Below are 12,296 nucleotides of genomic sequence, written 5' to 3'. Positions count from 1 at the left end.
ATTCTTTCGGCTAACTTTTTATTTTGGAGTAGCTTCTTAGTTGTTAATGGTTTACAGAGCCACGGGGGTGAGTGTCTGAGTGATGAGCATCGATCCCGATATCACTTGAAATTGAGAGGAAAAATCTAAGAACTTGACTTATCCCTCACGTTAATGCATTTGTGATCTTGTGTGTACTGTATCATGTATATGGTACACCCGGTCAAATATGACAAGCTACATTTTATAAAATATGGGCATTAGTTTTCATCTTAAAAATTTAAAAAGCGAAAAGAACATTGCATTATAGGGTGAATTACACGAAAGCAAACAATCCAAAAAAAAAAAAAAAAATTTGTAATTTTTGCTTCAAATGAATCGCATGATCTAAAAAATGAAGAATGTTTTCAGCCTAACGTATTTGATGGGAGCTTACAAATCTCCCAATTTGATTATTACTAGCAGCAAGTTGGCTATGGCTAGGTTCTTTTTAGGTGGGTCATGATGGAGCAAAGAGGAAGATACATCGGAGAAGTTAAGATCCGATATGTAACCCAAAACTCTCAAGTAGCATGGGGTTTAAAGCTTTCTCGGTAATAAATGATATATTGTTGGGATGCCAAATTTGGAGACTTATACAAGGGGAAACGACACTTTTTGGGAGAGTAATGAAGGTTAAATACTTCATAAGTTGTTAGATCTTAGAGGCTGCGCAAAGCTACTCTTTTAGCTATTTTCAGGGGAGTATATGGAGTTCCAAAGCTTATGTCGAGAAGCGAGAGTCTCATTTGAAGGGATAGAAATGGAATAAAAATTAATATATGGAGTGATCCATGGTTGACGAATGATATGGGCAAATTTGTGACGAGTGAGGCAAACGATAATTTCTCTTATGTGCATGAAATAATTAATCAAGAGGCTATGGTGTAGAATCTAGAAGCTAATAATGTTGTCTTCAATGAAAGGGATGCAAATTGTATCATCGTCATTCCCCTTAGTGGGTGTGCACCAAAAGACGAGTTACTTGGGCTTTTCTAAAATGACGTGTTTTACTCAACAACCTACATCCTTGGTAAGAGACTTAATTTTGATGATTTTCAATCACTGGCCCTGCATGGTAAATTAGGGTTTGGATGTTGTCCCGAACGTTAAACTATACCTATGGAGATTATACAGATGTATATTACATGTACGGAGCTTGCTGAAATTCCGTCATTTGATCAAGGATGATGCTTATCCATGGTGTGGATTAGAGCTGAAGTGAAGATAATAACATAATGCACACTATCTTTGAGCGTCAATGAGTGAACAGCTTGTGGGAATCTTGCGACCGCACGAAGCTGGTAAGTGGGAGGTGGAAGGATCCCTCTGTGACTGTGATATTTTGCTGGCTAGAAACCTTTGGATAAAAGTATGTAACGACGAGGAACCATTTTGGTGCGGTGCATTTGGTATGAGCATAGTTTGACAGTATTCGAAGGCAAGAAAACACCTACTACATCAATTTATAAGCACTTGAGAAGCAAGGCCTTTATGGAACCACATCTACAAGCAATTGCTTTAAAGAAAGAAGATAATTCGCTCGAAGACTTGGTGTGCTTCAGCTCTAGGCATTCTAAAGATTAGCGATGATGCCTCTCTATTTGAAGCTGGTTGTGTTAGTTTGGGAGCGGTAGCTAGGAACGTGTGTGGTAAGGTCATTTTTATAATAGTGAGGAGCATTGTTATTAAATTCTCGATTTAAATCTTAAAATATTACAATTGTAACACCCCAATAATTCTCTCTTTAAACCTCTGAGGACCCTGAACAATATTCAAGAGAATTACTGGCGTGCTACCGCCACGTGTTCAAACGTTAAGGCTTTATCAGAAAATAGCAGCGGAAAAACTAAATCAGTTATAAATAAGTTTCAAAACCAACGAATGAAACCAAATTAAGTCATACAACTTGGAACCATTAAGGCCCTTATTCAAAACCCAATAAAAGTAGTAAGTGATTAAATTCAGTGTTCAAATAAATTCAAACCCAAAAGAAATAGTGTCGAATAAAATCGAATTAAAATAAATTCAAACTTGCAAAAGAAATAAAATGCAAACAACCAACTCTCTACTCAAGATCCCACAACCCTGATGAATGCTGCATGTGTAAGAACCTGTGATAATTCTGCTCCCCAATATTACAAGTGTAAAAATTGGATCGTCACAGGGTCATTGAAAGGCGAAGGTCATGACCAAAGAAAGACACACAAAGCACGCAATCAGCAAAGCTGAGTACATACAAGCTGCAAAATAAATTAAGAAATCCATAACCTGCTACTAATAATCAATCATCATGCATCATTAAATTATAGACTCAATACACGAATCAACTATTTATATTACTAAGACTCCATTAATTAATAATAGGTAAATCATTATTTTTATTCATTGGATTACGCAATAGACAAGGTTGTCCAACCCATGCTCCATTTGGAACATCAATAAAAGAAAAACCCCATGCCTCCTTTCGGAAACATCAATAAACATCCAACGACCACGGGCGCGACTCCGTGACCGTAGTTAGTATGAGATCTCACCTAACTCCTAGTTTTGAAAAATATTTGAAATAAGAGACTCGTAGATCAGACGGTCTCGAGAAAAGTACACGGCTAATACCCCATGTACCCCAACCCCTGATTGTCATTACTCCAGAAGTGCACCAATCCAGAGTTTTATTGCTCATCCATCTTGCACTTTACGTGATTTACAGGTTTAGACTTGGTGATGACTCATATGCATAACAATACAATCAATCCAATATCAATTCAATCAAGTAAAACAACTTTTCAATTTTAATTCTTGATTTATTAGTGGCAAGCAACATTTATTATTTATTCCTTTACTACCTCGGTGTATAAACACCTTGAGTGCATAAGGCACCCCAAAACCTCAACCTCGTCTTAGAAGACTTAAACTCTTCCTTTACTCATCCTGCTTGCATAATCATGAATGAGTAATAAATTAATCATTACACCAATCATATACCTTTGCCTCTAAGCGCACCTTGCATAATTAGAGCACAAATAATACTTGCAATATAAAATAGTGCACGTCATACGAAATTCACAATGTATAACCAAACAATTTAACTCAGCCATCCCTATACATGATACTAAGTTCTCGATCCGTCGTCCTTAAACATGCACCTAAAAGAAAGGTTTCGTAACTTGTACGTACCTTGAGCAAACGAATTGGTATGCCACTTTACTAACTAGAAATCACCTTCAATAAACTCCTCTCCTAAGCAAAATAATAACATCTCAATCAATACCCAATCAATCAAATTTACAGCAATACTAACTTACTTTAAAACCTTCAAAATCCAAATCAAACAACACTTTAAAACCTTCCCTTTTGTTAAAATTAAAGGCTTATATATAGTTCTTTAAATTTTTCTTCATAAAAACCTTAAAATACACTCTTATACATGAAATTACAACAAGTTCAAAGTCTAATAAAAATCTAAAAATTATATAAAAACCCCTAAAAATCTCCCTTTTAATAGGTAATCACACCCTTTTATTAAAATCACAATTATACTACTTTAAATAAAATTCCAGCATTTTAAACTAATCGAAAACCACTTCAAAACTTCATCAAAAAACATCTTTATACTAAAGTTATCCATAGAAAAATTAAATTATCTCTTACCCTTTAAACTCAAGGATAAAATTAAAAAAAAACTTCGTTAAAAACCAAAAACTGCCCGAAAATCATATTTAGAGGCTGAATTTGGCCACGAGAGGGTGGTGCTCACTACCAAAGGTAGTAAGTCTTTCTTAAAACGTTGTTTCCACATGGAAAACACTAATTTTTTGTCAAAATCGGATGAGTTTAGAACCTGATCGGGATTAAAACGGGATTAATATTAACGAACGGAAATCTAAAAATTAAAACACGAATCTATGTGTTCAAAATAATTTGGAATTAAGTTAAACTAATCAGTAGTTATAATCACCAAAATTTCAAAACATCATTACTATAAAAGCCCTAAATCAATTGTTCATAAAAACCCTAAAATCATGATTTTCAATAAATTGAAACCCTAGGTTTATAATTCATAAAATATGAAATTTATAACATAAATATAATCTGAAATTTATAATCTTTATACCATTAAAATATAATTTGATACTAAAAATATAATCTTTATACTAAAATCAAAACTCAAAACAATTAAATTAACATTAAGCAAAATAATGAAACAAAGGAGGATGAAAATAAGACTAACCTTTTTGTGTGGGAAATTTTTTTGGAGATTCATGGGGTATTTATAGGAGAGAATTATTGTAGGGTAAAAAGAAAGATTGGGCCTCATAAAAATAATGGGTCGATTAAGTAAACAAATGGGTTAGGCTTGTGTGATTGGACATAAATTGTAGAATAGAGGTGCATAAAATAATTTCAACGTCAAATAATTTTCGACCCATATTAATAATTTGAAACTTTTGAAATTAAATTATGAAAAATAACAAATAAATATTATAAATAAAATAAATTTTCATTTATAAAATATTTAAAAATACGGGGGATTACAACAATTTTACGATTTATGTATGTCATACGATTCGATTTACAATTCTAACCGATTCTACATATTTCTCTTAACTAACGAAAACCTTACAAATTTAAAACATGCCTACAGGCTACAACTTTATTTATAAGTATATATTGTCAATTATTGGTTTCTTAGTGAATAAACAATTATTTTCTATTAATAATTAGATTTTAAACTAAAAATTTAAATATTTTTAATAAAATTTGGATATGACATCTTGATTATGCATGTTTAGATTCTACGATTCGAGTTTACGATTTGATTGACAGGCTAAAGTCGTATCACCTAATCAAAAGTATTACCTAAATCCTCTAACTAAAGTAGATAGGGAAGTAGGGTCGAATCCACAGGGAAACTGATCTTTTTACTCCTAATTAATTAATATAATCTAAATTATTAAGTAGCCAAATTGTTGTTGTGGAAAGGTATTAAACTACGAAGAATAAGTTTAAGGGGAAGATCAATAATAAAGAAGAGTAGGGTATAGGTTCACCAATAAATAATACTTCGGGGTAAAGCATAGTAATCAACCATTAACATTGCATAGATAACATGGATCTAACAGGCTCTCGCAATTTATTAGATCTAAGTCTTAATGAAATAGCCTATAATATTAAATTAACATCTGCTCGATTCATCAATTCAATATTGCTATACTTTCACAAGCCATAATTGTAAAGCGTTAAAACGATTCAGTAAGATAATATCATGCAAAATCAATAATCAATAATCGCCAATCATCAACGCATTAATTAACCAGATCGTAAAGGGCTCTCGCTACGTATTACGATCACAGGATTAATCTACCGGTATTAAATCTCATCTCTCGAATCTCGACTTAACCATTTATAAATTAATCTGCCTATTGACACTAGACCTAAACATCAATTCTCATCTCTCGAATCTTGAATTAATATTGTCAAACTCATGCATAAAAGATCTGCGCAAATCTAGTCACAGAGCATTAAATCAATCAATAGGAGATTAATCTAACATTGATAATTAACAACAATAAATTACCCCTTCATATTATTCATGGATCCCCACAAACCCTAGAAAGTAAACTACTCAGACATAATTAAATCTAAACTAACCAAAGCAATTAAACAAGACATTGGAGAGTTGAAAGGAAGAAATTACTGAAATTAATTAAGATAGAAATCGTACCAAGACGGCGGAATTACAAAGTAATCAAGAACAAGGGAAAAGTAGAGAGAAAAGTCTAGAGAGAGAAAATACTAAGTAGAGAGAGAAAGTAAAAGGGAAAAGAGTCCGTCAAAGTTACAATCCTCAAAACGTACTTAAACGAAATAATTAACAACTCCTAATTAGAAACTAAGTCCTCGTCTAAGGATCCCTTCCAGAATCACGCGCCCGATCGGGCAGCGCGCCTTTTTCTTGCAATGCCTTGTAACAAGCTGCGCCCGATCGAGCTAACATTATACCCGATCGGGCGCGCCTATGGCTTGCACCAGCCCCTTCGTTGCACGCCTTGCCCGATCGAGCGTAGCTTGCCCGATCGGGCCCTTGTGGGTCTCTGAGGATTGGACTTTGATTGGGCTCGACTCCTCGGCCCAATCCGGATCTCCTCTTCGGGTCTTGAATACTCGGTCCATATACCTCGGTATTCCAAATACCGAGCCCTTAATCACCGGCTCGATGGCTCTAGCCGGCCTTGGGCTTCAACGATGGTCGTGCTCCCCCAATGCTCGTAGTTGCTCCATAAAATCCTGGGAAAAATGCTCCAGAGGTGCAATTCCCTACAAAACTCAACCAAAACTACGAAGACACTAGAAAACACATATTAGTAATAAAAGTGGCTCTAAACACTAGTAGAAAAAAGCAAAAAGGCACCGCTCAATTGCCACCGGTTTTTAAGAACCGGTGGCAAAAACAGGAGAAAAATAGGCGGGGATATTATTGCCACCGGTTCAAACCGAACCGGTGGGGAAAATATTATTCCCGCCGGTTCAAAATGGTGGCTTTCTAATATTAAAAAAAAACCCGGCCCTTTATATACCCCAAACCTTACCATTTCACTCACCCACCAGCCGTTTCATCTCTTCTCTCTCCTCTCTCCTCTCTCCTCTCTCCTCGACCAGTTCATCACCCACCTCTCCTCCTTCTCTTTCTCTCTCCTCAGCTCCGATCCCCTCTCCCCTCTTCTCCTTCATCCTCTCCTCCTTCTCTTTCTCTCTCATCTCGTCCCTCTCCTCCTTCTCTTTCTCATCTCCTTCGATCTCCACCACCACCACCACCAATTTTTCCACCACCAACAAGACCACCACCGCAACAATAACACCACCACCTCTACAATAACACCACGAACACATGCATGAGCAACACCGACTTTAATCGATGTTAAGGTTTGATTTTAATCGATTTTTTATCTGATTTTAATTCGATTTTTCGATATTTATTTGAATTTAATCGATTTTATTCGATTCTTGTTGGTTTTTCTGGGTTTTTAAATCGAATTTATCTGGGTTTTTAAATAGAATTTTTCTGAGTTTTTTAAATCAAATTTTCTGAGTTTTAAAATCGATTTTAATTCGATTTTTACTTGATTTAAATCGATTTTATTCGAGTTCTTTTGGGTTTTTCTTGGTTTTTAAATCGAATTTTTTTGATTTTTCAATCGAATTTTTCTGGGTTTTTTAAATCGAATTTTCTGAGTTTTAAAATCGATTTTAATCCGATTTTTATTTGATTTTAATTTGATCTTATGGATTTAGTTCGATTTTAATTATGGGTACATTCTTTTTTTCTCGGTTTTTTCTGGGCATAATTCGATCTTCTGGGTTTTTTTTATATATTTTAGTACATGTTCTGATTTTTTTTTTCGATCTTCTGGGGTTTTTTTTTATATATTTTAGTACATGTTCTAGGTTTTTTTCTGGGTATAATTCGATCTTCTGGGTTTTTTTAAATATTTCAGTACATGTTTCTGAGTTTTTTTTTTTTTTTTTTTTTTTTTTTTTTTTTTTTTTTTTTTTTTTTTTCTCGCAGCTTATATATTTTAATCATTTTATTTTTTTTGTTTTAATTGATGCAGGTATATTGATTTAGATCTTAAATCGAAGAATCAAGATTTAGGAATATTGATTTAGATGTTGTATGGTTTTTTTTTTTTTTTTTATTTTGATGTTGTAATTTTTTTTTTGTTTTGGTTTATATTGTATTTTATTTATTTATATGTTGTAATTGTTCGATACTTCAATTATATCGATTTATATTGTAATTTTCTTTTTTGATTATATTTTGTAAGTTTGCGAGACTATATATTGAATGATAATATGATATTCGATTTATATTTTGATGTTGGAATTTTTTTTTTTTTGGTTTAATTTTTCGGAATTTCAAGTGAATTAAAAAAAAAAATTATATGGGAGAAACCGGTGGCATTAAATTTAATATCAAAAAAAAAAGTGGGAATTGATTATTGCCACCGGTTAACCAGTGGCCATAATAATTAATACCACCGGTTAACCGATGGCAATTAGCTGTTTTGCCACCGGTTTTGAACCGTTGGCCTTTCTTCTGGGTATTGCCACCCCCCAAATGACCACCGGTTCAAAACCAGTGGCATAGGGGGGTTTTGAACCGGTGGCCAACTTGTTTTTTCGCCTAGTGAAAGAGCCAAAAACACTACTAATTATGACCAAGGGACGGGGGTAAAACACTATATAAAATTGACATATCATTGATTCTGAGAGGCTCTTTCGATTCAAAGTAGAATCCCGATTTTACTAACCTTGGTGAGGAGGCTCTTTGGTCCCTTGAAACAGCAGAAGCTAAAGCACTAGCGTGGGCACTAAAATTGGGGAGGAAGAATGGTAGGGAGAAAGGAATCAGTTAGCTAAGTACTAATCTCTCGCCTTTAGAATGGCACTAATTTTCTCTCTAAATTAGATGCTGTTTTAGGTGATTTGTTAGAGTTAAGTAATTGTTTTACAAATCTTAATTGGTCTCGTGTTAAGGGATTGAGAGGGTACTTGAATGGCCTGTAATCTTACTAAGATAGTTTCTTTCGGTGTTGAGCAAGTTTAGGAAAATCATGCCCCTAGGAAAGATTTCCCCAAATGTAATTATGGACATTTTGTTTATTAATTAATGAACTAGCTTATTTCCTTTTAAAAAACAAAAAGTTATGCGAGCAAATCTAGTTAATCTATACTACTTCTTGCGTTTCTCACATCCTACATTCACTCCCAGAAATTGAAACAAAAAAAAAAAAAGAATTAAAACCCCCGATCATTTGTGGTAATAATCAAAACACTTTATCACTTTCCTTTAATGTCTGTTTCACAATAATGCAACACTTTCTTATTTGATAAAAATCCAGTATTATTTATTATTTATCTTTCCTACTAACCCCAATTCCACAAACATTTTATTATCCCTCTCATATCAACCCTGCTAACACTACTTTTATTATTATTATTTCACTATCATACTAATTATATATATATATATATATATATATATATATATATATATATATATATTTTATCTAAAACTATGTGTACCCCAGGGCCGTCTTATACAAATTAGGGGCCTTGTGCTACTTTTATTATAATGTTTTAGAGTTTAACATATTGGTAATAAAAGAAAATGATATAAACATTTAAGTTTTTTATATATAGAAATTATAGTATACAATAATATACCATGTAACTCTGTAAGTGACATACATGTAACATGTAGAAAAAATTGTAATCCTTGAGGTTCGAACCTCAAACTAAGGGTCTATTCTCTTCAGCTTAATTTTAGTTCAGTTTAGTTCAGTTCACTTCAGTTCCTAATTTCCTTCTCTCATAAACAATTCATTTCAACTCTATTCAATTCAGTTCAGTTCAGCTCCAATCAGTTCAGTTCAGCTCAATTCAGTAAATCAGAACAGATCCTAAGGGTAACTCAATAAATATGTCTATCTATTCTACCACTAAGCCATCAAGGTAGTCTATTCAATAATAACTACAAATTTGATAATTATACTTGCATTTAAATTTAGGGCCCTTGAAATGAGTTAGGCCACTGAGGCCCTGTGGTGAGGATTAGCTTGCACAGTGCCTTAGTCGGCCTTGGTGTACTCCTTATCGTCGTTGCGATTATTACGAAATGAAGAGATAGAGTAATATTTAATAACCGGAAAATTTAAAGGAAATATAAAGTGTAGCCAGTAATTTTTTCCTTTTTAAAAATACTCTTGTTTTCTCATGTGATGTTTATCCTTTTATTCTTTCTGTTTTCTTCCCAAACCCAAATAACGCTTCTATCAAATTCTTCTCTATAAATTTCCAAACGATGCTTCATTCACCTACATTTTCTGTGTTTAAAAATTATATATAAATTGAAGAAGTCGGAAGAGGCTCGTATTAGGTTGGTGATCCCCCATTTTATTATTTTTTTCCCTATTACATTAAGTAATCGTTTGGTATTGGATAATCAATAAAGGGAAAGGGAATAAATAGTTTTGTCAGTCTAGTGGCAATAATGTAAATTAATTAGTGCACTTTTTTTTTTTTTTTTTTTTTTTATATTTTCCGATAAATAGTAAAAATAAAATGCACTTATTTACAATATTGCCTCTAGATAAATTTGTCAATCATAAAAATTAATAGGCTTGGCTCATTTTTAATGATACTTTCTTGTTGTAATTTCCGTTATCATGCCATTAAAGGGTATCATCCACTATCGACTTTCCTAATTACATGATATGTGAATATGTCTGTATAGATTTCACTATTAATATGGTACATTATTCATGACCAAAGTCCCCATTCACTTCACCTTAAAAGAATAATATTCAGTAACAATAATTTCAGTTTAGTAAAAATAATTTCAGTTTAATAAAAATAATTTCATTTCAGTAAAAACTATATGAAAGGCTGTGCAATGTGTATGTAGACACCTACTTTTGGCCTCTTGTCCCGAAAGGAATGAAGTACGATGATGTTATAAAAATCCGTTCTTCATGCTAGATCAAAGTTGAAGTGTTTATGGATTACGAAAAGCATTATGAAGTAAGTTAAAACCCATACTTGAGACCAAGTTATCTTAGAGCCTTGTCCGACTAATAATTAGGCCTAAAACGTGTTCATACATGTTTAAACTTGATTAATAATGCGTCAAATGCAATGATTGGATCCAACATATCATACATTGTTGAAAACCGAGCCAAACAGATAAACCAACCATCAAATTACCATGCAAGGCCTATCAGATGGATAGCTCTTTCAAGCCCAATTCAGAGCCAAAAACAAAGAAGTTATCATCAAAATACTAAATCGGGCCCTAAAACCGACACCCTTGCACTCCACGGCCATATCATTTGATACATAAAATATTTTAACCTAATTCAAACGGCATTGGAAAGTAGACATTCAGAGCTTTCCAATGATATCTCACACGCCTTAATCTGACTTGGCAATCAAAAGTTATGAAAGTTTTATAAACGCGTTTTCGTATAAGGCAAACCGCACCCCAGCGCAACTCAATGACTCGCGCGCGCCAGAGAGTTGCGCTGGGTGCCGCCCTTACGCCGCGGCTCTAAAACCCTAAACCTAGATTCCTACGCCTAAAAATAGGTGTCTTCGTTCAGCACTAAACAGACAAAAAAATCAGAATTCAAAATCCTAAATTTTGAAAACCCTAATCTCTCTCAAACCTTCTTACTATCATACTACTTTTTCCTCTTCCTTCCCAACTACTCTTCAACCCTAATCTATCCATTGAAGCTCTTGGAGGTACGAAGAAGAAAGAAAGTCCATAAACGCATAAGACGGAGATTTAGCATAAAAGAAGAACAGTTAGTTTCCTGAGAACTTAGTTAAATCTCTTTCCTTTTATTGTTTAAATAACTTTAATTGATTAATTAGTGTTGTTGGATCACTTAAACGAACTTTTAATTAATTAATTCACATAGTATTCTTTCGTTAATCAAGACTAGAATTTGATAATTGATTGTTGTTTTATCACTTAAGCCAAGACGAATCTTGTTTATTTTTTGTTCTTTTCACAAATTTGAATCAAATAAGAATAACGACTTTTACAATGTAATTCCTACATGATTAACGCGTGTAAATAAAATCAACTAACTTAGTTTTTAGGTATCACGTTGCATATATTGTTTGGTGATGAAATTATGAAAAAGGAAGAGCTAGTAGAGGTCGTACTAGGTCTAGGTTAGCGATTCCCCTCTAAAGGGAATGTTATCTTAGTACCCTCGCTCCTGAACTCATTCCTGGTTTATGTAGACCAATTTGGGCATGGGTAAATTTACGATTCGTGCTAATTATCCCTTGAACTCTACTTGGGAGAGAGACATGAATGAGGTTTATGAGTTTTCGTAAAACTCATTGGCGACTCCTACTAGTTTCTTATAAAAAAGCGTGATGATAGAATCAATTCTAATTCAAGGTCCCTCAAACAGTCAGGAAATCAAATCCTAATACACCCTAACAAGTGTAAAGTACTAGGCTTTTAAAGGGTCATGGACATTTATGGAGAAGGACCCCCTACTATGGGAACACCCTCCTTACACGATGCACGGTTTTTTAATACATAAACTAGTGTGTGGCTCGGGCGATGCCCCGAGTTGCTAGTTTGTAATTAACGTTTGATTAATTATTGCTTAATGTATTGAAAATAATCTTCAAAATTTAATATATTAAAAAATTATTTGTATTAGGAGAACCATATTTAATATTTGAAACAA

The sequence above is a fragment of the Chenopodium album genome, chromosome 20 (assembly GCF_948465745.1).
Source record: "Chenopodium album chromosome 20, dcCheAlbu1.1, whole genome shotgun sequence".
NCBI classification, from domain to species: domain Eukaryota; kingdom Viridiplantae; phylum Streptophyta; class Magnoliopsida; order Caryophyllales; family Amaranthaceae; genus Chenopodium; species Chenopodium album.
The sequence above is the reverse complement of the archived record's forward strand: the minus strand, read 5'-3'. Positions refer to the sequence as shown.